Source organism: Ambystoma mexicanum, chromosome 2q (assembly GCF_040938575.1).
Source record: "Ambystoma mexicanum isolate Mex_15411 chromosome 2q, UKY_AmexF1_1, whole genome shotgun sequence".
In the NCBI taxonomy this organism is placed as follows: domain Eukaryota; kingdom Metazoa; phylum Chordata; class Amphibia; order Caudata; family Ambystomatidae; genus Ambystoma; species Ambystoma mexicanum.
In genome coordinates this window covers 683,334,885-683,362,398 of record NC_090924.1, presented here as the reverse complement: position 1 = coordinate 683,362,398, position 27,514 = coordinate 683,334,885, and the positions used below count along the sequence as shown (strand labels likewise).

The 27,514-nt window shown below is 48.0% G+C and overlaps 1 long non-coding RNA gene across 1 annotated transcript in view; it reads right to left on the bottom strand.

Moving 5' to 3' along the window:
• LOC138569007 (uncharacterized) overlaps positions 1 to 27,514 on the bottom strand; it is a 112,988-nt gene that overhangs the window by 61,718 nt on the left and 23,756 nt on the right. The window contains exon 2 of the long non-coding RNA XR_011303054.1: positions 3,214 to 3,360. This is a non-coding gene — a long non-coding RNA (uncharacterized lncRNA). The remainder of the gene's footprint in view (positions 1 to 3,213; positions 3,361 to 27,514) is intronic.

Here is a 27,514-nt window from a genome sequence, read left to right as displayed (position 1 = left end):
GAGAGACAGAGAAGATGCAGCAGGAATAAGAAACACTGCCACTGGTGCTGTCGCAAGAGGTCCAGAGGGAGAAGGTTTGCCGCAAGCAGACCAGCAGCGAGAGATGCTGGCGAGAGGCTGTCCAGGCATGTCGAACACCAGAGGACAGACGGGACACTGAGAGAAGGAAAGGTGCCTCAGTGGAGAGTATGAGTGTCCCGGAGAAGCAACACGGGTAAGCCCAGGGAGGGGAAGTGGGATACCTGGGAGCTTTGCAACGCATATTGCACGCCAAGAGAAGGCAAAGACAGTTGCGAGGCAAACCCAGGCAGGGGAGTTTGGACTTCAGGGGCCTATGAAAAGGCAGCAAAGCAAAGAGGGACCAGGACCCAATACTTATCAGAACTGAATTGTTACATGTGGAATAAGCCTTAGCCAGAGTGGAAACCAGGCAACCGGTCATGAGTCTCGAGACCTGCACCCAAAGAGAAAGAGATTAAACCCTGCCAGGAGAGTACACAAGGTGAATGTGATTACAAGTCTGGAGACCGGCACCTAGAAGGAAAATTAAACATTGTAAGGTCTTGGCAGGAGAGTTTACCAGGCAAGTTGGTTGCAGGTAGAGGACCCGCAACCAGCTATGAAGAAAGACATTACTGTTGTAAACTCCTGGCAGGAGAGTATACAAGGCAAGGTGGTTGCAAGTCGAGGAACGAAGCCTCACTCCCCGGATTGAATAATTGCCTTTTTTTTTTACCAAGAAAGAGAACTGTGTTTTGAAAGTTGAGTAAGTCAAGGGGTGAGGAAGAACCGAGTATGTGAATCTAGGGGAAGGTAACCATACCACCTGGATTGGGAAAGTACCTTTTATCAAGAAAAGGAACTGTGAGTGAGAGTTAGGTAGAAGTTGAGAGACTCAGGGGAAAATAAAACCTGCACCTTTGAGGATCGTGAAGCTTTGTGGATCTTTTATCATTTGTGCACCATTTTGGAACTTTATGTTGGAACATTGAAGAACGCTACAGATGGCCAGTTGAAAGACTTTATCCCTTTCATATTTTCTTAATTTTAGCTTGTAAGGGTCAGGATAGGATTTTTGACACAGGACGGAGAACTCTTTTGGACATTCTGACATTGACATCCTTTAGTTTCCTTCGAGCAAGGAAACCCCTCATAGTGTCAGGGAGAGATAGGTCTTTCTCCAAACCTTGTCTTACTTTAATAAAAAGAATTTTGCAATCATCACATTGCCTCTGTGTTCGAGTCTTACTCCTGATTACAGAAGGTATTTACCATCCCTTTTAACAACTGTATCACTTAAGGGTGTGGTGAAATAGGAGCCTTGCTCTAGCATGCAGAAAACTCAGCCAGGTATTCCTCTACTGTGTTCACCTGAAGCCCTTACGGGCCAGTAGTAGGAGAAAACTGAGTACCACTGCAGAATTGCATAAGTAAGGGTCCAAGTCTTTTGCTCTGCATCAGCTGCAAAATATATTCCATCGGCAGCAGTATAGGGCCTTTGTCACTGGCCTTCTGACTGAAAGCAACACCTCTGTAACATCTTCTGGTAGATTGCTGTCTCTATATTGCAACCTCTCCGAAACCAGGTGTGGAGATTAAGTGAGTTGACCGTGGAATGGAGAACCAGGCCTTCTTCTTATGAGAGTAGGTACACGCTCTGAGGAAGGTGTGGTGGAGGGAAAATGGACATGTCCAGAAGGTCCGGGTACCACATTCTTCTGTCCCAGACCGGGGTGATCAGGTTCATCGTTGTCCTGAACTTTATTAAACTCCTGATGACTTGAGGGGTGATGGGAATCGACAGGAACACGTACAGAAGTGGAGAATCCCAGTCCAGTATGAAGAGATCCCAGTGTGTTCTTCTGAGGAGAAACTCTCTAGAGCAGAATAGCTCACACCTCCTGTTGAAACTGGATGTGAATAGATCCACTTGCAGGGTTCTCCAGAGGATGAAGATCTCCAAATGTTCTTCCTGGTACACCTCCCATTTGTTGGACACTGAGCTCTGCCTCCTCCCTGCCAATTTTCCCAGTCCCGTGCATGTCACATCATTTGTTTCCAATTGCATGCAGGCACTTGTAGTTTCATTTTTCCCATTGAAAGGGTGGCCCTATAAGTCCCAGCATGCAGTATGGAAAAAAAACAGGACTGGCTCAAACATTTCACATGGAACGGGGAAACTTGGCATCTAAGTATGGCCATTCCGGTGGGGTCCTCGTCTCTCCCTGGAGGGAAAAGCTCTATTGCAATGTGGCCAGAGCGCCAGAATGGACAGGGTGCTGCCCCCACACTTGGGTGCCTGCCTCCCACGGCTGCCAACCGTCTCCCTGCCCAACAGCGGCCCTGGGGCACCCCAGCAGGGTCTGGATTCCACCCTAGAGGAAAATATCTGTTACTCCCCAGCCAGAGTTCCAGGACGTCTGGAGCTGCTGCCCCTGCCCTTGGGCACCTGCCTCCGATGGGGGTTGACTGCCCCCCTGTCTAGCAGGGGTCCTGGCACGCCAAGTGGTTCCCGGTCCCTCCCTGGAGGTAAAAGCTGTAACGCACCACAGACAGACCTCCAGGATGGCCTGGGGTGCTGCCCCCCCATGGGCACCTGCCTTGCATGTAGGTCAGACAGACCCATGCCCAGCGGCAGTCCCGGTGTGCCCCATCAGGGTCCCTGTCTTTCCCTGAAGGGAAAAGATCTATCACTATCTGATCAGGTTCCCAGGATGGCTGGGGGTGCTGCCCCCCACCCTTGGGAGCCTGCTCCCTCGGGGGTCGACCATCCCCCTGCCCAGCGGTGGTCCTGATCCCTCCCATGAGGGAAAAGCTCTATCGCTCCCTGGCCAGAGCTCCAGGGTGCCTAGGGGTGCTGCCCCTGCCCTAGGGTGCCTGCCTCCCACCGGGGTCTACCATCGCCCTGCCCAGTGGCGCTCCTGGGCACACCAGTGGGGTCCCTCTCCCAAGGTAGAACCTCTAACGTGCCCCGGCCAGAGATCCAGGATGGCCTGGGTTCATGCCTTCTCCCTTGGGTGCTTGCCTCGCTTGTGGGTTGACCATCCCCCTGCCCAGTGGCGGTCCCTCTGTATGCCAAGGGACAGATTTATGATCCATATTGGACCCCAAATGATGAACAATTTAGATATGATAGCGACTAGCTTGATGAAAAATGTCATTTATGTGATTGTTTTAATAAGATCCGTTGTATGCAATGATGCATCCATTTACCTTTAAAGGAAGGTGTAGAGCCATGTTTCCAATACCCCGCAGACAAAGTATCCTTATATCGGAACATTGATGTGTCAGTCCTTCAAAAAATATCTTTATCACTGATCGCAGTTGTAGGTTCTTGGGCACTGGTGAATTTCCGAGGACCTAAAACAAATTTGTGGACACTTTATTAACTTTAATTTTAGTTCATCTTTTTTTCAACAATAAGCATACAATGTAAACAATAGAAGCCTTCAATATCCATAAACGTTCTTACTTCTAAAATCTTATCTATTATTATAAATCTAAATATTCATAAAGAAATTAGAAAACGTTACTCACCGTAGTGAATGCCTCTGGTACCTGTGGCTGTTCCAAAGGATCAATCACGTTCCAGCGTTTGTGCTGAGGAGTATGTAGGCTCTCCAGTGCCCAGCTCCAAGGAGCCTCATGGCTCTGTAACTGGACAATGATGAGAGCAGGATTATTTACTGAGTACTAAGAGCTGGCTGGTCATTTAACACTACTTGCTCAAATGCAGCATCTTACCTGGAGCTCATGTCTAAGCAATAGTGTTTGCAAAAGTAAGAGAGAGAAACCCATGTGTCTGCCTTGCTTATTAAAACCCATGAGAAGGCCATCTGAAACTCTACTGCTGAAGCCTTTGTTCTGACTGCATGTGCTTGATTTGCCTCTGGGGAGATCTATGCTGAAGCCTGTACATTTCCCAGATCGCTGCAACCATACATGTGGCTATGGATGCCTTGGACACTTGATTGCCTGGGGAAGAACACTCAAATGTGACGAAGAGTGCATCTGACTTTCTGAAAGATTTAGTTCAGCACAAAATATATTTTGCGTTCACCTTAAATCTAAACAAAAACAACATAGAGTTTTCTCTGCCTCGTTTTGTGGATTAAGAAAAAATGTAGGTAGCACCATTTCCTGATTAAGATGAAAAGCTGAGATGACCATAGGCAAAAATATTCCATGTTTATGGCTGGGAAGCAGCCAAAGACTGAAATTCGCTTACCAGGTGATTTGCCGTCAAAGCCACCAGCAGTGCTTTCTTCCAAGTAACCCATTTTATGCCTATTGCTGCAATTGGTTGAAGAAGTTTATGTGATAATGCTGATAAAACCACATTAAGGTCCCACACAGGGTGAAGGAGCCTGGCTGGAGGGTGAATGACTGCAGGATATATTCTAGCCAAGCTCTGTAAATGTCCTTTAACTACAGGATTAGAAGACTAGAATACCATTGATATTGATTTTGATATTTTATTTATATCGCGCTCGTACACAAGTGTTTCAGGGTGCGATGAGGCAAGGGAGGGAGACAAGGGAGAACAAAAACAATGATCTTACTAGGCCCAATGACATTGAGAGAGCACAAGTGCATGGGAGAGGGGTAAGTTCAAGGGAGGGGGGGAGAGGTGAAAAGTGCTGAGCAAAAATAGAAAATAAGTAAATAAGACATGTATAAATAAATAGCAAAGGCAACTAACAGTGGTGGTGCAGTCAGCAAGTTGCAAGTGCTAGGAATAAGGCAACAGACAGGGTGTGTCTGAATAAGTGCAGAAAAAGAAAAAGGGGGGTCTGTAGGGTTACAGATACAGACCCCAGTGCAAGGGATTGCCCGGAGGCAGTGCAAGTGGGTGGCAGGGTGAGCAGGTACTTGGGCTCTAAAGACAGAAGGAGACCAGATGCACAATGCCAATACAGAACAGGTCAACAGGGGAGAGGTGGAGAGAAGGCAGAAGCAAAGAGGAAGGTCTTGAGGTGCTTACGGAACCAGAGGTGGTTCTCCTCAAGTTTTAGAGTGGCAGGGAGGCTGTTCCAGAGGGAGGCCCTAGCTGAAGACAGTGACCTACCCCCAGCTTGTTTCTTAGAAATACGGCTGACCCTGAGAGAGTTAGAGGTGGAGGAGCGAAGGGCTCGAGAGGGAACGTATTTACAGAGGGACGGCTGAAAGTATTTTGGACCCAGGTCCTAGAAAGCCTTGTGGACAATGCAGAGGGTCTTGAATTTAATCCTTGCAACCACTGGGAGTCAGTGGAGAGATTTCAGGGCTGAAAAGATACGATGCCAGGGTTTGGGGCCAAGGACAAGTCTCGCAGTCCTGTTCAGGATAAGTTGCAAAGGGCGGAGAGTAGAGGCAGGTAGATTTAGAAAGAGGCTGTTGCAATAGTCCAACCTTGAGAGAACCAGGGCTCGAGAGACAGTGAGCTCCTGGGGGAAGGAAAGGAAAGGCAGAATACCTCTGAGAAGGTGCAGTGGGAAGTTATACTTTTTTGAGACATCAGTGATGTGGGCAGAGAAGGAAAGCGATGAGTCAAAGATTACCCCGAGGTTCTTGGCCTGGCAGGTGGGGGTAGGAGGAGGACCAAGGGTGGCCGGCCAAAGAGTGACGGAAAAGGAGGGTGAAGGTTTGCCGATGAGGGGGATCTCAGTCTTGATGGCATTCAGGCAGAGATCATTGGCGGCACACCAAACCTGAATGGCAGATAGGCAGTCGGAGATGAGAGAAGGAGAAGAGGTGGCCGAGGGAAGCCTGAAGATGAGTTGAGTGTCATCAACATAGCACTGGAAATTTGAGCAGAAAAAGGCAATGCGGTGGGCGAGAGTTACTAGGTATTGGTTAAAGAGCCGTCTCTTTGGAGATTCTGTAAGATCTAATGCGCGCAAGGTAAGTGTGGCATGTGCTCACCTATACAGCAGAATTCCCCAAGGATGGTGAAAAAGATAAGCCATCATTCAAAGAGCATGTAATGGGGTCAACATCGTTATCCTTCGCCCAAAAACAGAAGCAAGTCCACTTGTTTTGTGAGATCAATGAGGAATTTCTTTAGCACTAGGAACTGTGGGTTGCTGCGCCTGTTCTTGTTTCAAATCTTGAATGCACTGGCAGGTGGTGGGTAGAATATGGAAGGCCCGTGCTCGTGGTGCCTAATGTGTATGTCCTGGTAGTTTGGTTTTTGTTTCTACTCGATTAGTGCTGGTGCTGTAATTAGTATACAAAAACTTCTTGTCCCTACTCAGCTGAGTAGGTAGGTAGAGTCCACAAGATTCATTCTTTGTTTTTATTTTTATTTGGTTTATTCAATTTCTTGATGATTTATTCAGCTGTTCTTAATACAGCAAAGTCTCAGGATGTATTAACATTGTTCTTCAGGTGGTGCCTAAGGTGTTTCAACCGTACAGGTCTTTATCAAGGCTACCAAAGTTTAACAGGTCCATAAAATACCATATATTTCTTTATTAGAATTGGTGAGAAGTGTAGGGTGAGTGTGATTCGTGGTGAGGTGTTTAAATCCATAAAAAGTGCTTAAACAAAGAACATGAGCTGAATGTCTTTCTATGATTTGCAATTAAATTAGATCAGAATTTGTCTATTTTGCTTAAACATGTCATGTGTCAAGACAGACAGCACTTCCCCGCCAGACAAACCCACAGCGAGCTGAATGTCTTTTTGCCATCTAATTAGATCAGGATTTGTCTTTTGTGCCTAAATAAGTTATATGTCAAGAGACAGCACCTCCTCACCAGACAAAATCACGGCAGGCACACGGACATCACCACATGCCTGCTCTGATCTAACCAGCAATTATATAAACCCAACACCGGACCCCCTTGGCCCTGATTACCTACCCACCTGCTGATAATCCCACAGCTTAACCCCCAACAAACTGTGGTTCAGCAGCCTTGCCCACTGGGCAAGATGGACTGTCCCTTATACACCTCTTCCCCACTAGGGTCTCCCCTTCATTTGCCAGTTAGCTGCCCAGCATACATAGCCGGCTCATCCCCACCAATCTCCACCTTAGCCATGCAACTGCTTACACACCGATTCATGTCCTCTGCAAACCTGCCGTTACCCCTCTAGTCCACCAGCTCTCGCCCGTGGACCCATGCATTCGCTCACGGATTCCACAGCCCTCTTCAGCCGAGGGCTGACGAGCCGGGCCTAATCAGCCACTTACGTACATTCAGACTTCATTCAATGGGATGACGCGTTATCCGGCCAATACCTGGCCTTCTTATATTAGCCTACAATCCAAGTACTGTCTGTGTGATCCGACGGGCTAACCAAGCAGACAAACGCGGACTTACGCAGGTGAGCGGCTCCCCCACTAGTAGTTCTACCCCCAGGCACTGAGCCCTACTTTTCTAACGCCAGTTCACCACTACAAGCGGTCCACCGCCAACCTATGCACCCGCACGCAACTCTCAGTGGTTACGCCAACCCCAATATGCCTGACCTAGTCAATTCCTTGTGCCATACCCATGCGAACCGAGAGCTTGAGCCCCAACGCTCCAACATAAGGATGAGTGAGGAGCTCCCCCATAAGATTAGCTCCTCACTCACTTCCAATAATTTCAGAATCCACAGACCATTCCAACTGAGAAGCCCTACACAGGAACCTGAAGGCCGCCACACCTTCCACAGCATCAGGGGCTATAACATGAGCCCCGCAACCATAACCAGAGGTGCACCCACCTGCACTTGGGACTCTCTACCGTACACCTAGCCAGTAGTGTCACGCCTCCCTCCCAAGGGCACACGCGCTAAACACCAGGCGCTCCCCTGCAAGCTCATGCTCAATCAGGCACTGTTGCCCCACACTCACCAGACCATCTGCCAATATCAGCACTCCAGACCCACCCTTCCAACAACACAACCACCGCCAGCGCTATGAAGGCGCCCCGACACCCCATTCAGATCCTTTCCACTTGCTGACCCCCACGCATCATCATGCTCGCAGTGCATATTAGACATAGGGGAACATTTCTTATCCCCTGGCCACATGACCTTTCATACCTAACTCTGTCTCACCACACATCCAGGTACCAACCTATGATGCCTAAAAGGAACTCTGGCTAAACCCTCCGCTCCTTAAGCCACCCAGGACACCATTGAGCTACCAAGAGACTTCTCTTCGCTCCAACCACAACCCAACCAAGGACAAGACATCCACCAGGAGAGCCTGCCCCAATGCAAAATCCACACCACATTGCGTTGACAGTCTCCTTATCTGCAAACTATACTAATACCTGTTCACCAACTCTTCCTTCCCTTGTGCTTTTCCCCACGCTCTGATCTAATTACAAATGATACTTTACTAATGACTGTCATTATTTGGATTGTGCTTTTCCACTATTATGTATCTGAACAATATGGATATATGGGGCTATGCATTTCCAATACCCATACACCTCTTACTGCCATTGCTTTTTGTGTGCTTATTTTTAAAAATTGGACCCACCAATCAAATGCAATATCCATTTTTCCACCATGTCACGCCACGTAATATGGAGTTAAACACCTCACCACGAATCACACTCACCCTGCATTTCTCACCAATTATGATAATGCAATATATGATATTTTATGGACCTGTTAAACTTTGGTAGCCTTGATAAAGACCAGTACGTTCGAAACACGTCTTGGCACCACCTGAAGAACAATGTTAATACACCTTGAGACTTTGCTGTATTAACAGCTGAATAAATCATCAAGAAATTAAATAAACCAAATAAAAGTAAAAACAAAGACTGAATCTTGTGGACTCTACCTACCTACTCAACTGAGTAGGGACAAGAAGTGTTTTTATACTAATTACAGAACCAGAGCCAATTGAGTAGAAACTAAAACCAAACTCTCACTCGTGTTGTGCCCTTATTAATGCTTTTCTTGCTTTCAGAATAATTTGAAGATTTTGCTCTTATAGCCCTAACTGTCCCAGTGTCAATTCCACAGCAACCAAGTGGCAAGGGTTAATGCGCCTAGAGTCGGATGGATCACTGCTCCCTCCCGCTGGGTCGGCAGATGGTTTGAGGTTGTTTGTACCAGAAAGATACCTTGACATGCTTAGTTAATTCGAAGCGCTTTGAAACACATTGTGTATAGGCGCTATATAAATAAACTATCATATATATATCATATATATATATCTGAATACCACACTCTAGAGGGCCATCTCAGGGCTATTAGAATCACTGTGCAGCACGTCGGTGTGCAGAACTTGCGAATCACCTTCTGGAGAAGGGGCATTGGAGGATAAGACCAAAGATTGTGTCGAAGGGAATGCATCACCAAGGGACCCTCTGCGAAGGCCTTCGTATGAGGTGAGAAATGATCACTTGGAGTTCACCTCTGAGGAAAATAAATCTACCTCCAGGTGATCCCAACTCAGAAACACTGGGGCTAAGGATTCATGCTGTATTACCCATTCTCAATTGTTTCTTTCCAATCTTCTCAGTCTGTCTGTTTTTATTTTGCTGTATCCCAAAATGTGAACAGCGTTGAGATCCGTGCCCCGATAAAGGGCCAAATTGCAGATTCTTATCGCCAGCCTGCAGAGAAGAGGCAATCCAGTTCCTCCCTTCTTGTTGATGTAAAACATGGATGTGGAACTGTTCGTCCTGATTATTGCCACTCTAGTTGCTTGAAGGGCTAAGCAAATCACTTTGAGCTCTAGGAAATGTATATGAGGGCCCCTGTCCTGAATAGACAAAATGCTGCGGACCAAGAGCGCCTTTAGTGTGTTCCCCAACTGTCCATGGAAGAATCAGTGGTGACCACTACCGAATGCGGGATATGGCCTAGTGATAATTCCATCATTGCATTGCTCCGCTCCTCTCACCACCACACATCTTCCTTCAAGGAGAGTGATATAGAGATTCTGTGCTGACCTTTCTTGGTCCAAGAGTCTGCAAAATAAAGTTGCAACATATCCATCTTTAATCTGGCCAGAGGAACCGTGAGGATTGTGATGATTCCAGCGTGCACGCGCCTTCCAATGAAGATGATTAGCGCCAATGAGATTGCCATGAGCCAACCTGCTACACAAGCTCTCTTAACTAATACGGCTAACCCCAGTATAAGGGTTGTTTCTTCTTCCACTGACCCTCCATCTAGTGCTCCATTGAAAAGCGGGTTAGTAAATACTCGGTCCATGGAAATGCATACTGTGGCAATCTCTGACTCTATTGTGGAATTCTTTGATCTGTTGGTGATCACAGAGACCTGGCTACATGAGCAGCTCTTCACATAGTGGCCTTAGCGACTCTTGATGGCTATATGTGCCTCCATGCTGACCGCAAAAGTGGTAGAGGGGGTGGAGTTGCTATGATCTTCAAACAAAATCTGAGATTCTAGATCTCCACCCTGTCAATCTCGATCTATGTGAAGCCATGCTGCTAAAAATAAACACTGACTCAGTTCACCCACTTAGTGTTTTGATTTTGTATAGACCCCCGAGGTCTACGCCTCTAATCGAAGAACAGCTCCTAGCATTCATAGGGAGTACATCTAAAAGTACCACAGCTCGAATTAAATTTAATAAGAACTTTAACTTGTGGGCTAATAACCCACAGGATTTTGAAGCTACATCCTTTCTACAGACCCTTAAATCTCTGCGACTTGATCAATATATCGATATTCCAATGCATAAGGGAGGTAATACCTTGGACTGGATCCTATCCAAAAATCAGAGGGTGACATTAAGATTGGTAGAAGAGTTTATTTGGTCGGATCACTTCCTTTTCCATTTCGGGACCTTTTTTTATTCTTGCACTACTCCCAAACCAGCAAGACTATTAGTCCCAACCCGTAATCATAAGAAAGTCATTTCTGAAGCCTTTAACTCAGCAGTAACTCCATTGCTAACATCATTGGTAGAGAACCTACCTCTTGATTAGTTCACACACTCTTTTAGGTCAGCTTTTAATCAAGCCTTTGATTTCTTGGCTCCCCTTCGTTTAGTTAAACAGAACAAAGTGGCTGTACATAACCAATGCTTCACCATAAACGTTTTGCTTGCTAGCGGGGTGAAAAGAAAGGCGGAACGTAATAGGAGAAGTCACCCATCAGATGATTCAGTTTCAGCTTACAAACACGCCATTCGACTTTTTAAGGCTGCCATGTTTAAAGCTGAAGAGCTTAACCTTAATGCTAGGGTTGAAATGGCTACATCTAAACCTAAGGAACTGTTCTCAGTCCTTCAGGAACTAAGAGAAACTACTGTTCAGTCCTTCTTTGTCATGGATGATGATTGCTGTCAGTGTGTCCTTGACCGTTTTACTCAGAAGACCCTACAACATCATATATGTATTCAGGACCATGTCAAGATGTTTCAGCATACAAATGAAACATCAATACCACTCCCCAAAGAATTCATTCTGGGCACTGGCCTTTTTGTCTATCATGAAGTCTCAGAAAGTGAGGTCTTCATTATCCAAAAAATGAATCCTACATCATGTAAAGGTGAAACTTTTCCGGCCACACTGTTTAAAGAGTTCGCACCTGCACCGGTCCCCTGGGTCACAAGATGTATTAATGGTTCATTTCAAGAGGCTCCTGTCCCTGAGAATATCAAGGAGGCGTGTATAACGCATTTACTAAAAAAGGATAATCTTGACCCCTTAGGGCCTATTACGAACATTCCTTGAAAATAATCAATAAAGTAGCATGCTCCCAATATCAAACCTTTGTGGAACAGCATGATATTCTAGCTAATGAGCAATCGGGGTCCAGTGTAAATCATGAAACGTACACTGCTCTATTAGATTTAAAAGCTAACATCACTGAAATTATGAAGGTAGGGAACGTGGCACTGTTCTTGCTGTTGGACCTCTCGTCGGCCTTCGACTTGGTCGATCATGACCTGTTGGCAGTCAGTTTGATTAATGTAGGAAAATGCATCCTGAATCAAATCCTTTTTGGTTCAGAGGACGGCATGTATGGTTGGGGAGAGGCCCAATCCCAAAGGACGCTCCTAACATGCGCTGTCCCCCAGGGATCATGCCTGTGGTCAATTACTTTTTAATGTATATGTCAAATGTTAATGTGATCTTCTTATCTCTCTGGGGGTCAAGTTTATAAACTATGTGGACGATACCCAGATAATATTTAAGCTCTCTGGGGTGTACAAGGAAGATGTAGCCCGCGCTGATGAAATCTTTAAAGCAATACAGAAGTGGATGGCCTTAAATGACTCAACGACTGAGTTGCTCATTCTGGGAATGGCACACAGATTAAAGAACCTAAATGTACAATATAAATGTCTTGTGATTAATGGGAATATTTTCACAGTTTCCGACTCAGTTAAGATACTTGGAGTCTTTTTGTACTCTCATCTTTCCTTTAAAAACTTGTCTCCTACCTGAAATTCTCATGCTCCTATTATTTTGACTTGTTGTGGCAGATTCGTCCCTATCTGTCAGACGTTAATAGGGTCCTGATTGCAGCAGCTATAGTTAACACAAAGTTGGACTATTGCAATAGTCTCTTGGTGGGCACGTCTCAAGCTAATATCAAGAAGCTCCAGGTAACACAGAATGGAGAGGTACGTGCTGTCTGTGGACTTAGTCGTCATTCACAGGTTGGTCTCTGAATCACGCAGAAAATTGCACCGGCTCCCAGTTGAGCAGCGTATACAGTTCAAGGGTTCTGTTCTAGTGTTTAAATGCTTGGCAGGCCAGTTCTACCTTTCCTCTAGAGTGAAAAGAACTCCTGTCAGATGGACCCTCCGTTCAAACAATAGGGTAACTCTAGACCAACCACGTGTCATCATTAAAAAGATTGGTGGGGCTGGTTTTAATGGCTGGGCTCCCTCTCTTTGGAATTCGCTTCCACCAGACATTAGGGGATGTGTATATATATTACACTTTATAAAACATCTAAAAACGTTTCCCTTCGATAGAAGGTCTGATTAAAATAGGCACATGACCGCAGGTTTCCCTAGGGGCTTTGTCCCTTAAATTGTGTGTATTAACCCACACATTTCTTTTTATGTGTTTATGTCTGTGAGTCTTCAGAGCGCCCTGAGCGAGTAGCGCTATACAAAAAACCTATAGATAGATAGATAGATAGATAGATAGATATTAGGAAAGATTTCATAATTGTATGTAATTTTCCCTCCATGTGGCAACCCCCAAACTTTTTGCTGTTGTTTTACACCCTGATCTAGACTTTGCCAGAGAAGCGCAGCCTTCCGCAGCACTCTTCTGGGCTTTCGCTCAATTCTTATGAGGAAACTGACATGCCCTTAAGACAGTCAGTACTGGGAGACTTTGTTTCCCTTAGTCCTTTCCTCATGTTGCAGCCTTTGTGCAACATGAAACAAGAGTGCCCCGTAATTTACATTACCGCGCTCTTGGGTCTCTATTCATTCCAAAGGCCCTAGAAACTCTCGGTGGACTTATTATGAACTGTGCAAGTGTGTCACGGATGGGACTTGTGGCTATCATTTATCTTGTGTTTTGAACCCTTTTTCGCCATGTTATCCGCGCTTACCGTGTTTGGCACAAATGAGTGGCCTGGCTCCAATATGGCCATGCCACCAGGTTCTTTGTCCTGTCCGCTGACCGTCTTGCCCCTTCACCTTCCCCCCCAGGTCGAGCCGACCCGGGGCCGTTCTTATTTGGTCATGCACTTTCCCGCAAAACACAACACTTTCACAGGCTTCTGCATGCCTTGTGTGTGCCTCCAGGATGTGGGCTGGGATGTCTGGTCCCAATACACATCCTGGGTGCCAGAGAGTCTAGAGTGTCCTGAATGCCTGGGACCACCGTGGTCCGTGATAGGTGCACGTATGGTGTGAGTGTTTGTGAGCAGATCTCCCATTGTGCCCTCTCCGTTTTGGCGCGAAGGGAACTCTGGATAAGAGGAGGCTGAAAACACCACTACCATGTCGATCTCCTGAGTTCACACTGAACAAGGGATAAGGAGCCAAGTATCCTGCAACAAGAAGCTGAGTCGAGGAACCGCTGGTGACCTGCTGAAGGTTTGGCACCCTGAGCCGCTGTCGTCCTGCAAGGCCCCTCTGCATCTGATCGTCCTAGAAGGTCTGCGAAGGCGCTTCGACCCATTGGAATAGTGGGATCAACTATTCCCGGCACTTTCATCAAACCCTCCAAGTAAGCCTCTTCGGAAGTGTCCCAGGGCCAACCAGTGGGCTGACCAGCTTACGCAGGACGCTTTGCTCTGTCACTGCCGCCGTTTCGGGGAAGCCCTCAAACTTGGTCTACTGCTTGCTCTGCGTCCACGGCACCCTCACACCGAAATTCGTACACTTGGCATTCCCAGGTCTGAAGTGAGACGAGTGCGCCCGGACCAGAGTAAACACGGTTGCCGTGTTGCCCTGCTGTGGTAACAACCTGTGCACGTCTGCTGCATTTGGGACACCCTCGACCCTGCATCCTGCTACGCAGAATCGACACAGTGTCAAGATGTCCTGATCATCACAGCTGAACCTGCCAGCAACGTGAACTGAACTGGAGAAGTCTGGGTCTGCCTGCGTCGGGGACCGGTGAGTAGTCCATACCCCAACCGGTGGCCCCTCGCGCAGGAGCCCTCGTGCAGGAGCCTGTTTCTTTTCTACCGCTGTTACGAAATAGCAACTCTATCCCGTACTCTCACCCTGCCTCTGCCCACAAGTGCAGGCCTTGCTTGAGTAGTGGGGACTTGTTCTGCATCGCTTCATTCACCTTCCTGAACTGCCTGATATCCTCGAAGAGGCCCTCTTTTGTCCATTGGCACCAGCGCTTGCAGGTACATTTGAGCATAAGGCTCCTATCTTCGTAGGGCTCGGACTTCCTCCTAGTTAGGTGTATTTCAGATGACGAACTGGGTCTAATGATTACTTGCACTGCCTGTTTTCCTCCCCATCTAGGTGGTCTACATATTACGTGCTCCTAACTCCTTAGACCCCTCGGTCTTGTATATATATTGTATTGATTGTGATGCATTGGTTTACTTTAGTATTATCGTGATTCTTTGCTATGGTCGATGTTACAAAGGCCTTGTAATAAATGTGTCTATATTTTTAATATAACACCTGTCTGGAGTAATTTGTAAATGTCCTTGCTTTGTGTGCTCATTGAGGTCTTTCCGTCACCCTCACCCCTCTTGAGACTTAGTCTTGACCGCTGCCATCGCTACCCTGATTGGTCTGGCTTGTCCAGAGGTTACCATGTTCCAAGAAACTAGGCTGGCCTTCTGAACCTCTGCCCCTCCAGGTCAGAGTTCAGAAATCCATCTTAACAAATTGGTGTACAGCGGTGGGATACGACTGAAGGTATCCAGTGTTGCGCACGAGCGAGGGCATTTCAAGTTATTTCCAACAGGACACGTAGTGAATTGTCATAGTATAACTTTTTAAAGGCCGTAGTCCTATCTAACAGTATGGAAACAAGTACCTTGTTAACTTTAAATGCTTCTAAATCCGAAACATTGAAAAAGATGTGTGCTGAGAGAGGTGTCTCCTCTCAAGGCACCAAAAATGGAAATGATCCAAAGAATCATGGCGTGGCAAGAAGCTCAGCTTAGCGCTATAGTTTCAGAGGACAGTGCAGAAGGAGGTGGGGCTGCTCTCACTGGTAGAACTGACAGTTCTGCCGCTGCACTGGTCCACATCGACCATGAGGACAGGGAGGATGAAATGTCCAATGTTTCCTCTGCCAGTGCTGATGGGGAAGCCATGCTTGAATTCAAGAAGCAAGAGCTGCTGTTTAGGCAGAAGGAGCTTGAGTTCAATATGGCCAAACTCCAGGAAGAGCTTGAGTTCAATAGGGCCAAGCTAAAGATCGAACAGGGAGGAAAACAGAAAGAGAGGGATCACCAGTTGGAACTGGCCAAGCTCCAAGTTGCCAATGGATCCAAGGGTCCTGGACATGGGTCTGGGGCCTCCTCTCATCCATGGTTTCCAAAAGATCTGCTCAGTGTGTATGAGGAAAAGAATGACATTATGGACTGGCTGAATACATTTGAGTATGCATGTGAAGTGCAGCAAGTTGTCAATGCTGATAAAATTGCCTGGTTACTTAGCAAACTCCCCATTCTGGCTGCAGTGCCATTATGGAATGTCGAAAGCTGAGAGAGCAGATTTTGCAATGTTGAAGCAGACTCTCATTTTAAAGTTTGGAAAGACTCCTGCCCAATACTTAAAAAGATTCAGAGAGTATAAGAAAATAGAAGGTGGTACTTGGGTATCTTATGTAACTGAATCCTTAAAAAACTTGACTGGCTGGGTCGAAGGTTATAAGGTTTCTACCTTTGAAGGTATGATAAGTCTTGTCATGCTGGAACATATTTTTGCATCTTCTTCCCCTGAGCTTAAGCAGCATTTGGCAGATTCAAAGGAGATAGATCCTAAGAAACTTGCCATTGCAACAGATTTATGGGTGTCACATCGAGCGTCCCATAAGGTCAAAACTCATCCTGGTAAGCAGGAGGAAGGGAAAAAGTCCAAAGATAAGGAGGGTGGGGAAACTGATAAATTTTGTTCCCAAAAGAGCCACAAAAAGAAAAATAAGGGTAAGACACAAGAGAACTCACAGGGTAGTGGAGGTCAGCCTCCAAAACAGAATTCTGGTTATAATAAGCCTCCCTATGTAAACAGGCCCAATGGATCTTGTTTTGCTTGTGGAGCAACTGACCATGTGAAGGGGGATCCCAGATGTAAGGTCAAAACCTTGGGGGTCCACTCTGCTAATCTGGCCTTCTCCTCCTACGAGGAAGAAGAGATTACCGGAGCATCCTTCTCCTCAGACTCCTTCCCCAGTGGGATAGAAGCTGAGGTAGTTTTAAGTTTCCCTGGGTTCCTGGGAGCCTAAAGTCGCAGAGGCTTATGCTAGGATTCCAGATAACACCAAGCAATACTTTAAAGACAGTGTGCTGATCAGTGGAGTAGATACTCCAGCTCTTAGGGATAGTGGGTGCAGTCGAACTGTAGTGGATTCTACCTTGGCAGACTCAGAGGAAGTTGCCAGAGCTACTCTGATGCTCACTAAGTTGGCTGATGGCCCACCTCTCATGTTCTCAGTAATACCTGTAAATCTTACTATCAATGGTACAGCAGTCAGGATTCCAGTGAGCATTCAGAGGAGTGTCCCAGGAAAGGTCTTGTTGGGCAATGATCTCAGAGCTTTAGGGCTTGTGGGAGATACTGCTGACAGACCCTGCACAAGGTCTCAAACGAGGGCAACACTGGCCAAGACCAATGCTCTGCCCCAGCCAACGGGGAAACCCAAGGCTAAAGGAGTCAAGAAACCAAAAAGAGGGAAAGAAAATATTCCCCCTAACTCGCCTACCACTGCGGTGGAGGTAGTTGGTCAATCACCCGGACCTGACGAGGGGGTGGTGATGCCTGAAGTGTTTGACCCCAATGACCATCCTGAACTAAACGATTTGTTAGTAGAAGGTGGTTCTGACAGGGAAGAATTCAGTAGAGGCCAACGTGAGTGCCCATCTCTGGAAGGCCTAAGGAGACAGGCCTGCTCCCAGCTTGAGGGTGAACCTCCTGGGAAGCATCGGATTTATTGGGAAGGTGGACTCCTGTATAGTGAGCCCACAGAGTCTACAGAAGGAGATCATGGGAGCTTGGTGGTTCCCCTTGCTGTAAAACCCTTCCTCCTGCAGCTGGCGCATGAAGTGCCCCTTGCTGTTCACCTTGGTATTAAGAGGACCAAGCAAAGGTTATCCATGCACTTCTACTGGCCCAAGATAGGGGTGCAAGTAGAAAGTCGCTGCAGGAGTTGTGCCTCCTGCCAGTTATCTGGTAAGAGTGCTTCAACAATCCAGGCTCCATTGGTACCACTCCCAGTTGTGGGCGTACCATTCGAGAGGGTAGGGATCGACATTGTTGGTCCCCTTGACCCCCAAACATCCTCAGGCAATAGGTTTATCCTGGTATTGGTCGACCATGCCACCAGATATCCTGAGGCCATCCCATTGAAGACTGTGACTGCCAAGTCAGTCGCAAAAGCTTGACTCAGCATCTTTACTAGGGTTGGCTTCCCTAAAGAAGTTGTGTCTGACAGAGGCAGCAACTTTATGTCGAAGTATATGCAGGCTATGTGGAAAGAATGTGGGGCCACCTACAAGTTCTCCTCCGCATACCACCCCCAGACCAATGGTCTGGTGGAACGGTTTAACAGAACGTTAAAAAGTATGGGTGGGGCTCTGGAAGAACCTCAGAGAAGAAAATGGGATCTTCTTTTACCATGCTTACTGTTTGCCTACCGAGAGGTACCACAGGAGGGTGTTGGCTTCAGCCCCTTCGAACTTCTGTTTGGTCACCCTGTGCGGGGATCCTTAGCCATAGTCAAGGAGGGATGGGAGATGCCCACTCCCCCTATTACTACCAACGTAGTAGACTATGTGTTAGGGCTCAGAAAAAGGATGGTACTCCTGATGGGTCTGGCTAGTGACAAGTTGAAGGCAGGACAAGCCCTGGTGAAACATTGGTATGACCAGAAAGCTTCCCTCATCAACTTCACACCTGGTCAGCAAGTCCTGATCATAAATCCCATAAGGCCTAGAGCTTTACAGGATAAATGGTCAGGCCCTTACAGAGTGGTGGAGCCTCTGGGTGAGGTCAACTATTTAGTGGACCTTGGAAGGCCGGTACAGGCTCCAAAAGTGTTCCACGTAAATAGGCTGAAGGCTTTCATCCCAAGAGTTGAAATCGCAGCACTGCTATTGGCTTCCGATGTTGAGGAAGAGGAGTCTGAACCTCTCCCTGACCTGTTTTCAAAGCAGTCCTTCAGATAGCTCCTTTGAGGGTGTCCGAGTGGCCCCTCACCTAACTTCTGATCAGCAGGCTGAGGTGAAAAGTGTGCTTAGGCAATTTTCCCCCCTGTTTTCACAGTCCCCTGGTTTGACACCTTGGTGCAAACATAACATAGACACAGGAGACAGTGTACCTACCAAAAGTAGGGCATACAGGATGTCAGACAAAGTACGGTCTTACATTAAGACGGAGGTCAACAAAATGTTAGATCTTGGGGTGATTGAACCCTCTAGTAGTCCTTGGTCCAGCCCTGTGGTTTTGGTTACAAAAGCAGGTACTTCTGAATTGAGGTTCTGCGTGGTTTACAGGGCTCTGAATGCTGTCACCAAGACAGACACCCACCCCTTGCCTCGAACAGATGAGCTGGTGGATACCTTGGGTGCCTCCAAGTACCTCAGCACGTTTGACCTCACTGCAGGCTATTGGCAAATAGCCCTCGCAGAACATGCCAAGGAGAAGACCGCGTTCGCAACTCCAGAAGGTCTTTACCAGTTCAGTGTAATGCCTTCTGAATTCTGTCTTGCATATCTGGATGATATAGCAGTTTTCAGTGCCACCTGGGAAGACCATGTGAAACACCTTGGGATTGTGTTTCAGGCTCTTCAGAAAGCCCACTTCACCATAAAGGCCAGTAAATGCCAGATTGGACAAGGCTCAGTGGTTTACCTTGGACATGAAGTAGGTGGAGGGAGGATACAGCCTCTACCCAGTAAAGTACAAGCAGTACAAGACTGGCTGACCCCCACTACACAGACCCAAGTGAGAGCCTTCTTAGGACTAACGGGGTATTACAGAAATTTCATGGCAGACTATGGCACCATAGCTGCCCCTCTGACTGCTCTCACCACTCCGAAGAAACCCAAGAAGGTAACTTGGATTGAAGAATGTGAGAAGGGTAAGGAACACCCTATTGGTTTCATTAGTCGCCAGCTTAAGGACAGAGAGCTCAGATGGTCCACAGTAGAGAAAGAATGTTTCTCTGTTGTGTGGGCCCTACGGAAGCTGAGGCCCTACCTCTATGGGACCCACTTCACTGTGAAAACTGACCATAAGCCCTTAAAGTGGCTAATGAACATGAAGGGAGAGAATCCAAAGTTGCTTAGGTGGTCCATAAGTCTGCAAGGCTTTGACTTCACTATTGAGCATAGGCCAGGTGTCCAACATAGCAATGATGATGGGTTGTCCAGAATGTTTAACCGACCTGAACAAGAAACTCATCCAGGGGTGGATTAGTTCCCCCTGTCCTTAGTCTGGGAGGGGCGAGTGTTAGGAAAGGTTTCATAATTGTATGTAATTTTCCCTCCATGTGGCAACCCCCAAACTTTTTGCTGTTGTTTTACACCCTGATCTAGACTTTGCCAGAGAAGCGCAGCCTTCCGCAGCACTCCTCTGGGCTTTCGCTCAATTCTTATGGGGAAACTGACACACCCTTAAGACAGTCAGTACTGGGAGACTTCGTTTCCCTTAGTCCTTTCCTCATGTTGCAGCTTTTGTGCATCATGAAACAAGAGTGCCCCGTAACTTACATTACTGCGCTCTTGGGTCTCTGGTCATTCCAAAGGCCCTAGAAACTCTCGGTGGACTTATTATGAACTGTGCAAGTGTGTCACGGACGGGACTGGTGGCAGCTATCGTTTCTCTTGTGTTTTGAACCCTTTTTCACCATGTTATCCGCGCTTACCGCGTTTGGCACAAATGAGTGGCATGGCTCCAATATGGCCATGCCACGAGGTTTTTTGTCCTGTCCGCTGACCGTCTTGCCCCTTCACCTTCCCCTCAGGTCGAGCCGACCCGGGCCGTCCTTATTTTGTCATGCACTTTCCCGCGAGACAACGCTTTCGCGGGCTTCTGCATGCCTTGTGTGTGCTTCCAGGATGTGGGCTGGGATGTCTGGTCCCAATACACATCCTGGGTGCCAGAGAGTCTAGAGTGTCCTGAATGCCTGGGACCACCGTGGTCCGTGATAGGTCCACATATGGTGTGAGTGTATGTGAGCAGATCTCCCATTGGGCCCTCTCCGTTTTGGCGCGAAGGGAACTTTGGATAAGAGGAGGCTGAAAACACCACTACCATGTCGATCTCCTGAGTTCACACCGAACAAGGGATAAGGAGCCAAGTATCCTGCAACAAGAAGCTGAGTCGAGGAACCGCTGGTGGCCTGCTGAAGGTTTGGCACCCTGAGCCGCTGTCGTTCTGCGAGGCCCCTCTGCATCTGATCGTCCTAGAAGGTCTGCGAAGGCGCTTCAACCAATTGGAATAGTGGGATCAACTATTCCCGGCACCTTCATCAAACCCTGCAAGTAAACCTCTTCGGAAGTGTCCCTGGGCCAACCAGTGGGCTGACCAGCTTACGCAGGACGCTTTGCTCTGTCACCGCCGCCGTTTCGGGGAAGCCCTTGAAACTTGGTATACTGCTTGCTCTGCGTCCACGGCACCCTCACACCGAATTCGTACACTTGGCATTCCCAGGTCTGAAGTGAGACTAGTGCGCCCGGACCAGAGTAAACGCGGTTGCCGTGTTGCCCTGCTGTGGTAACAACCTGTGCACGTCCGCTGCATTTGGGACACCCTCGACCCTGCATCCTGCTACGCAGAATCGACAGGGTGTCAAGATGTCCTGATCATCGCAGCTGAACCTGCCAGCAACGTGAACTGAACTGGAGAAGTCTGGGTCTGCCTGCGTCGGGGACCGGTGAGTAGTCCATACCCTAACCGGTGGCCCCTCGCGCAGGAGCCCATTTCTTTTCTACCACTTTTACGAAATAGCGACTCTATCCCGCACTCTCACCCTGCCTCTGCCCACAAGTGGAGGCCTTGCTTGAGTAGTGGGGACTTGTTCTGCATCGCTTCATTCACCTTCCTGAACTGCCTGATATCCTCGAAGAGGCCCTCTTTTGTCCATTGGCACCAGCGCGTGCAGGTACTTTTGAGCATAAGGCTCCTCTCTTTGTAGGGCTCAGACTTCCTCCTAGTTAGGTGTATTTCAGATGTTGAACTGGGTCTAATGATTACTTGCACTGCCTGTTTTCCTCCCCATCTAGGTGGTCTACATATTAAGTGCTCCTAACTCCTTAGACCCCTCGGTCTTATATATATATTGTGTTGATTCTGATGTATTGGTTTACTTTAGTATTATCGTGATTCTTTGCTATGGTCGATGTTACAAAGGCCTTGTAATAAATGTGTCTATATTTTTAATATAACACCTGTCTGGAGTAATTTGTAATTGTCCTTGCTTTGTGTGCTCATTGAGGTCTTTCTGTCACCCTCACCCATCTTGAGACTTAGTCTTGACCGCCGCCATCGCTACCCTGATTGGTCTGGCTTGTCCAGAGGTTACCCTGTTCCAAGAAACTAGGCTACCCTTCTGAACCTCTGCCCCTCCAGGTCAGAGTTCAGAAATCCATCTTAACAATAGATAGATAGATAGATAGATAGATAGATAGATAGATAGATAGATAGATAGATAGATAGATAGATAGATAGATAGATAGAGATAATCACCTCTCCCCAAGGGGGAGCCACCCCCTTTGGTTAGGGAAGTGAGGCTGCTATGCTTAACACCATAGGGACAGGGTAAGCTGGATCCCTCTACAGGTGACTCCCCCTTAGAGGATAGTGACTGCAACAGGGGATAAGTCACCATCCTTCTCCGAGGCACTAACACCCTTATGGGGTATGTAGGGGTTGGATTTTGAGATGACCATGTACACCCTTTACTAATGCTGACTTGTCTTCAGACCCTAGGCATGCCCAATTTCCTGTGGTGAGTAAGGAGAGACAAGTGAACCAGCCCACTGGAGGAGTGACCATGGAACAGACAATCACGGAGGAGGCTGAGCAAGCCCCGCAGAGTTGGGCAGTGTTGAAGAGTCCAAAGGAGTTGTGTCTGGTGAGAGAGAGAGAAAGAGAGAGAGAGATAATACTAGGAGAGTGAAGCAAGATCCAGCAGATGGCTGGCCAGAGCAGCCAGGAGAGGCAGAGAGAACAATGGAGTGTCAGTAAGACAGCTCAGAGCCCAGAGGAGAAGTCGCGTTGGTGACTCCGTCCCAACCAGCCCAAGAGAATGAGAGAGAGTCTTGGTAGGATGGCACAGAGCTGGGTGAGCAAGAAAGAGGAGGTAGGAAGGCAAACACAGAGCCTAGTTATGAATTTGTATAAGTGGCTGCGCACCGACCGAGCTGGGAGAACAAGAATTTAGAGACTTCAAAGGCTGACAGGGAGCGTAGAGGAAAAGTTGCATAAGTGACTCTTTGCCAACCGAGTGGTCAGGACAAGAGAGTCAGTGCTAGATGGGCGGGTGATGAGGAATCTGTGGGAGAAGAATCGAAAGAAAGAACATTACCTGTAAGTAATTTCTCCTTCAATGGATTGCTTTTCTCCTGCAGATTCCTCATCAGATAGACTCCCAAAGCAGTATGTAGACTGGCGGCAGGATGAAAGTCCCTACACCAGAAAGTTCTGATGCAATGCTCTTCCAAAGCGAGCATCAGACCCACGTGATGCCTCAAAACAATAATGCTTGGTAAAAGAGTGCAAAGAGGACCAAGTCGCAGCCCAGCAAAAAACTTTGACTGGCACTCCCCTTTGCAGTGCACAGGATGCTGCTACCCCTCATGTGGAGTGGTCCCTGATGTCTGATGGCAGCTCCTTCCCTGCATGATATAATATGGCATTTACCCTATTCATGCTGATAGCACTCTGCTATACAGATGGTTATCGAGGCAGGAGATTGTCTGTTTAGTAACAGCCAACTCTTTCCATGACAGGGGAAAAAGCTACACACAACTGATCAGCCTTTCTGAATTCTGATGTTCTCGCCACATACAAACTAAGGGCACTCTTGCGGTCCAACCCGTGGAACCTCTGCTTTTCCTTGGAAGGGTGAGGAGGAAGTTAAAATACAGGTAAGTCAATGGCCTGAGAAATGTGGAACTCCGACATGACCTTGGGCACAAACCCAGGTCACACGTTCAAGGACAACTTCTCTTTAAAGATACAAAGAAAGGGAGGCCTGCATGATATAGCCTGCAGCTCACTGACCCTTCTGGCTGATGTGATTGCCACCAAAAAAGCAGTTTTCCGTGTGAGCAGTCTTAGAGAACAGGAGTGCATATGCTAAAATGGAGCCGCCATAAGGAAGGATAAGACCAAATTAAGGTCCCAATCTGGGACAATGAAAGGAATGGCCAGAAACATATTCACAAGGCCTTTACAGGAATTGGGCCATAACCGGGATAGTGAAAAAAGAACGTTGATCCGGAGACCATTTGAACACAGACAAAGCCACCAAATATCCTTTGACTGTGATCATGGGAAGGCCTGAAGAGGCTAGTGAAAGAAGGAACTCCATCACTACAGTGGTGGGGCAAGAGATGGGATAGATCTCAGGTTCCCTAGACCATGCCTCAAATCTTCTCCATCTGCATGCGTATAGAGATCTTGTAGACTATCTGCATGCAGCCAGCAAGACCTCAAGCACCTCTTCCGAGAGGTCCCAGTCATCATGCCTCATCCTCTCAAGAAACAAGCATGTAGATTGAGGGACTAAGGGTTTGGGTGGAGTACCTGACCTTCCAACTGGAATAGGAGATCCGGCCGTTGAAGCAACCGGAGAGGCGGGCAGATGGCCAAGTCCAGATGTTCCGGGTACCATGTTATCCTCTCCTAATCCGGAGTGATCAAGATCATGATCGGTTGAAATCTCCTCAACCTCCTGAGAACCCACAGGATGACGGGAATCGGGGGGGAAGGCATAGTGGAGGTCGAAGACTCACTCCACCTGGAAAGCATCCCCAGTGCACCTTTCACCAGGAATTCCCTCGAACAGAACTGTTTGCACTTCCTGTTGGACCATGTCACAAATAGATCCACAGATGGCGTACCCCACTGGGTGAAGATCTCCTTGAGAACTTCCTGGCAGACCTCACACTGGTGTGAGACCGTGTTCTGCCTGCTCAGAGCATCCGCCTGCCCATTATCCAGCCCCGGCAAATGCACTGCTCAGATCTGGTTCTCCATTAACCAGAACCACAGCTGCATCGCCTCCTCACACAGGGTCAGCGACCAAACACCCATGGCCACTGTGTTGTCCGTCATGATCAGGACGTGTTTCCCCATGAGAGAGGGAGCAAAAGCTTTCAGCGGTAGTCTGATAGCTCGCAGCTCCAGCCTTTTCATGTGCCAATGACTCTCCATAGCTGACCAAGGCCTTCTCACCTACAAATCGTCACAGTGAACCTCCCCAACCCATCAGTGACGCATTTGTGATCATCTGGCTTGAGGCCACAGAGGCCAGAAGGGTTTCCCCACCATCATGTTGTTTCTGCTGGCCCACCAAGCAAGATCATTGGCCACCGACCTCGACACTCCTGAGAACATCCTTCAGGGAGCCAAAGTACTGGTACCACTGACTCCTTAGTAGCCACTGTAGAGAAGGCATTCTCAGCCTGGCCTCTGGCACCAGAAAGATGCAGGATGCCATGAGGCCCAGAAGGCGGAGGAAGGAGACCGCTGGCAAGCTGGAGTGGTTCTGGAACAGATCGACCATCTGCCTTACACTGGTGACTGTCTTCTCGGGAGGGAAAACCTTCCCTTCCCGCGTGTCTAGGGATGCTCAATGAACTGGATCCTCTGCACCAGTGTCGTGTGAGACTTCTGAAGATTCAGGGAGAAGCCCAGCCTGTGCAATAGGGAACAAGTGGCCTTGAGGTTCGATAAAACTTGTTCCACTGACTTCCCTCGGATCAACCAGTCTTCAAGTATGGGAATACATGAACGCCGGATCTCCTCGGGTGCGCTGATACTTCTGCCATCAGCTTGGTGAAGACCCTGGCGGTCAACCCAAAGGGGAGCACCTTGAACTGGTAGTGCTTGTCCCCTATGATGAATCTCAAGAACGTCCTGTGCCGGGTGTGGATATTCACATGGCAGTACGCATCCTGAAGATTGAATGACACCAACCAATCCTGAGACTGTAGTGCCCGAGAGATTTCTCTGAGCGTCTCCATCTTGAATTAGTCCATTCTCAGGCATTGAGGTGCAAAATGGGCCGCAGTACACCTCCCTTCTTGGGTATCAGGAAATATTTGGAATACCAGCCCGATCCTCTCTGCTCTGGAGGTACCTCTTTCACAGCACCCTTCAATAACAGGGCTCTCAGTTCTTCCTAGAACTCCTTTTCCGCTTGCTGCGCGGCAGTGGGTGGTCCGTCTGGCAGCATATACAAGAAAGGCAGACAGTAGCTCCATTGGACGAGCTGCAGTGCGCAGGTGTCTGATGTTCTCTCTCGCCATTGTGGCATGTACTTTCCAATCCTCCCACCAACTGGGGAAACATGGGGGGAGAACTCAAAGTGGTTTTGAGGCCAGAGCCGACCCCACTGCCACTGCTGAAGGCTGCTGGCCTCTAGAGGCTCCCCCTACCGGAGTGTGGGAAATGCCTCTACCCCTACTTAGGTTGAGTGGGCTGGGTCTTCCCTTTCGAACGAGGTAAACTGCCAGTAGCCTCTACCCCCTAGAGCCAAAGCTGAATGAAGGTTTCTCTGGTTGCTGAACCGCCAGGCCCAGTGACTTTGCAGTCACCTTGGACTCTTTAAATGTTTCCAAGGATTCAATGGCATTGGGGCCGAAGAAATATTCGCCATCAAAGGCAATGTCCAAAAGCTTGTTCTAAACATATGGGGCAAAACCTGAGCTGTGCAAGTAGGCTTGCCTACGTATAACTGTTTCCAATCCCATCGCCCTACCAACACAATTTGCTATATCCAGACCGGATTGCAGAGCCTGGCGGGATACCGCTTTGCCATCATACACCAAACTGAGAAACCCCTCCCGCATTTTCTCCTGTGGGATGTGCTCTGCCACTTCTTGAATCGTCCTCCAGAAGACATGTGTGTATTTGGCAAATTCACAGGAAGCGTTAGTAGCCCTTAGAGCCATACTGCCAGCTGCGATTTTACGGTGTCATATTTTTTAAACTCTCTGTCCACAGGCAAATTTGAGGTGGATATAGAAGACCTAGTGGAGACTGTGGCCACCTGCACTAATAATCCTTCTGGTTTTGGATGGGTGGACGATAGGTGGTGGTGTCCCCTCTTTGTACTTTTTTGAAAACTTGGGATCCACTGTGGTAATAGAACAAGGTCTTTGCCACAATGTGATGATCGGGTCAGCAGTTGCCAAGTTAAATGGCACAGCCCTTTCTGTCGGTGGGTCCACATCGAGGATGTCAGTGAGCTCATAAGCCAAAATCGGCTTAGGGCATCGAATACCCTCTCAACAGTTTGTCTGTAGGAAGCATTGGCATGACCAGAAGGGTGAGATTTCTGGCGCGGCTGTAAATCACTTGCATGAGCCAGGATGTCTGCCTGAAAATATCTGTCCCCATCATCTAACAAAATGAAGTGCACAGTGTCAAAAAATGAGGTCCTCGACTTGGGAACAAATGACTTTTCCATAATCGATGCCAAAATCGATGTCGATGGTTTCGTGACAGGTGGCATCATGCACACCAGCGCCAGATGCGGTTTCAAAGGCATCATCGATAAATCGACAGTCGGTGCCGACCAAGAGGGCTTCGAACCTGACACAGTCTCTTTGTTGCTGGACAGACCGGGCGTAGCAGGGACTGACAAGGTTTGTTGCTTTGAGGGTTGTCACGTACCCGCAACGACAGCCTTCATCATGCCGAGAATCTGCTCTTTATAGGCCTCCCACCTGGCAAGGTTATTAAAGTTGCCGG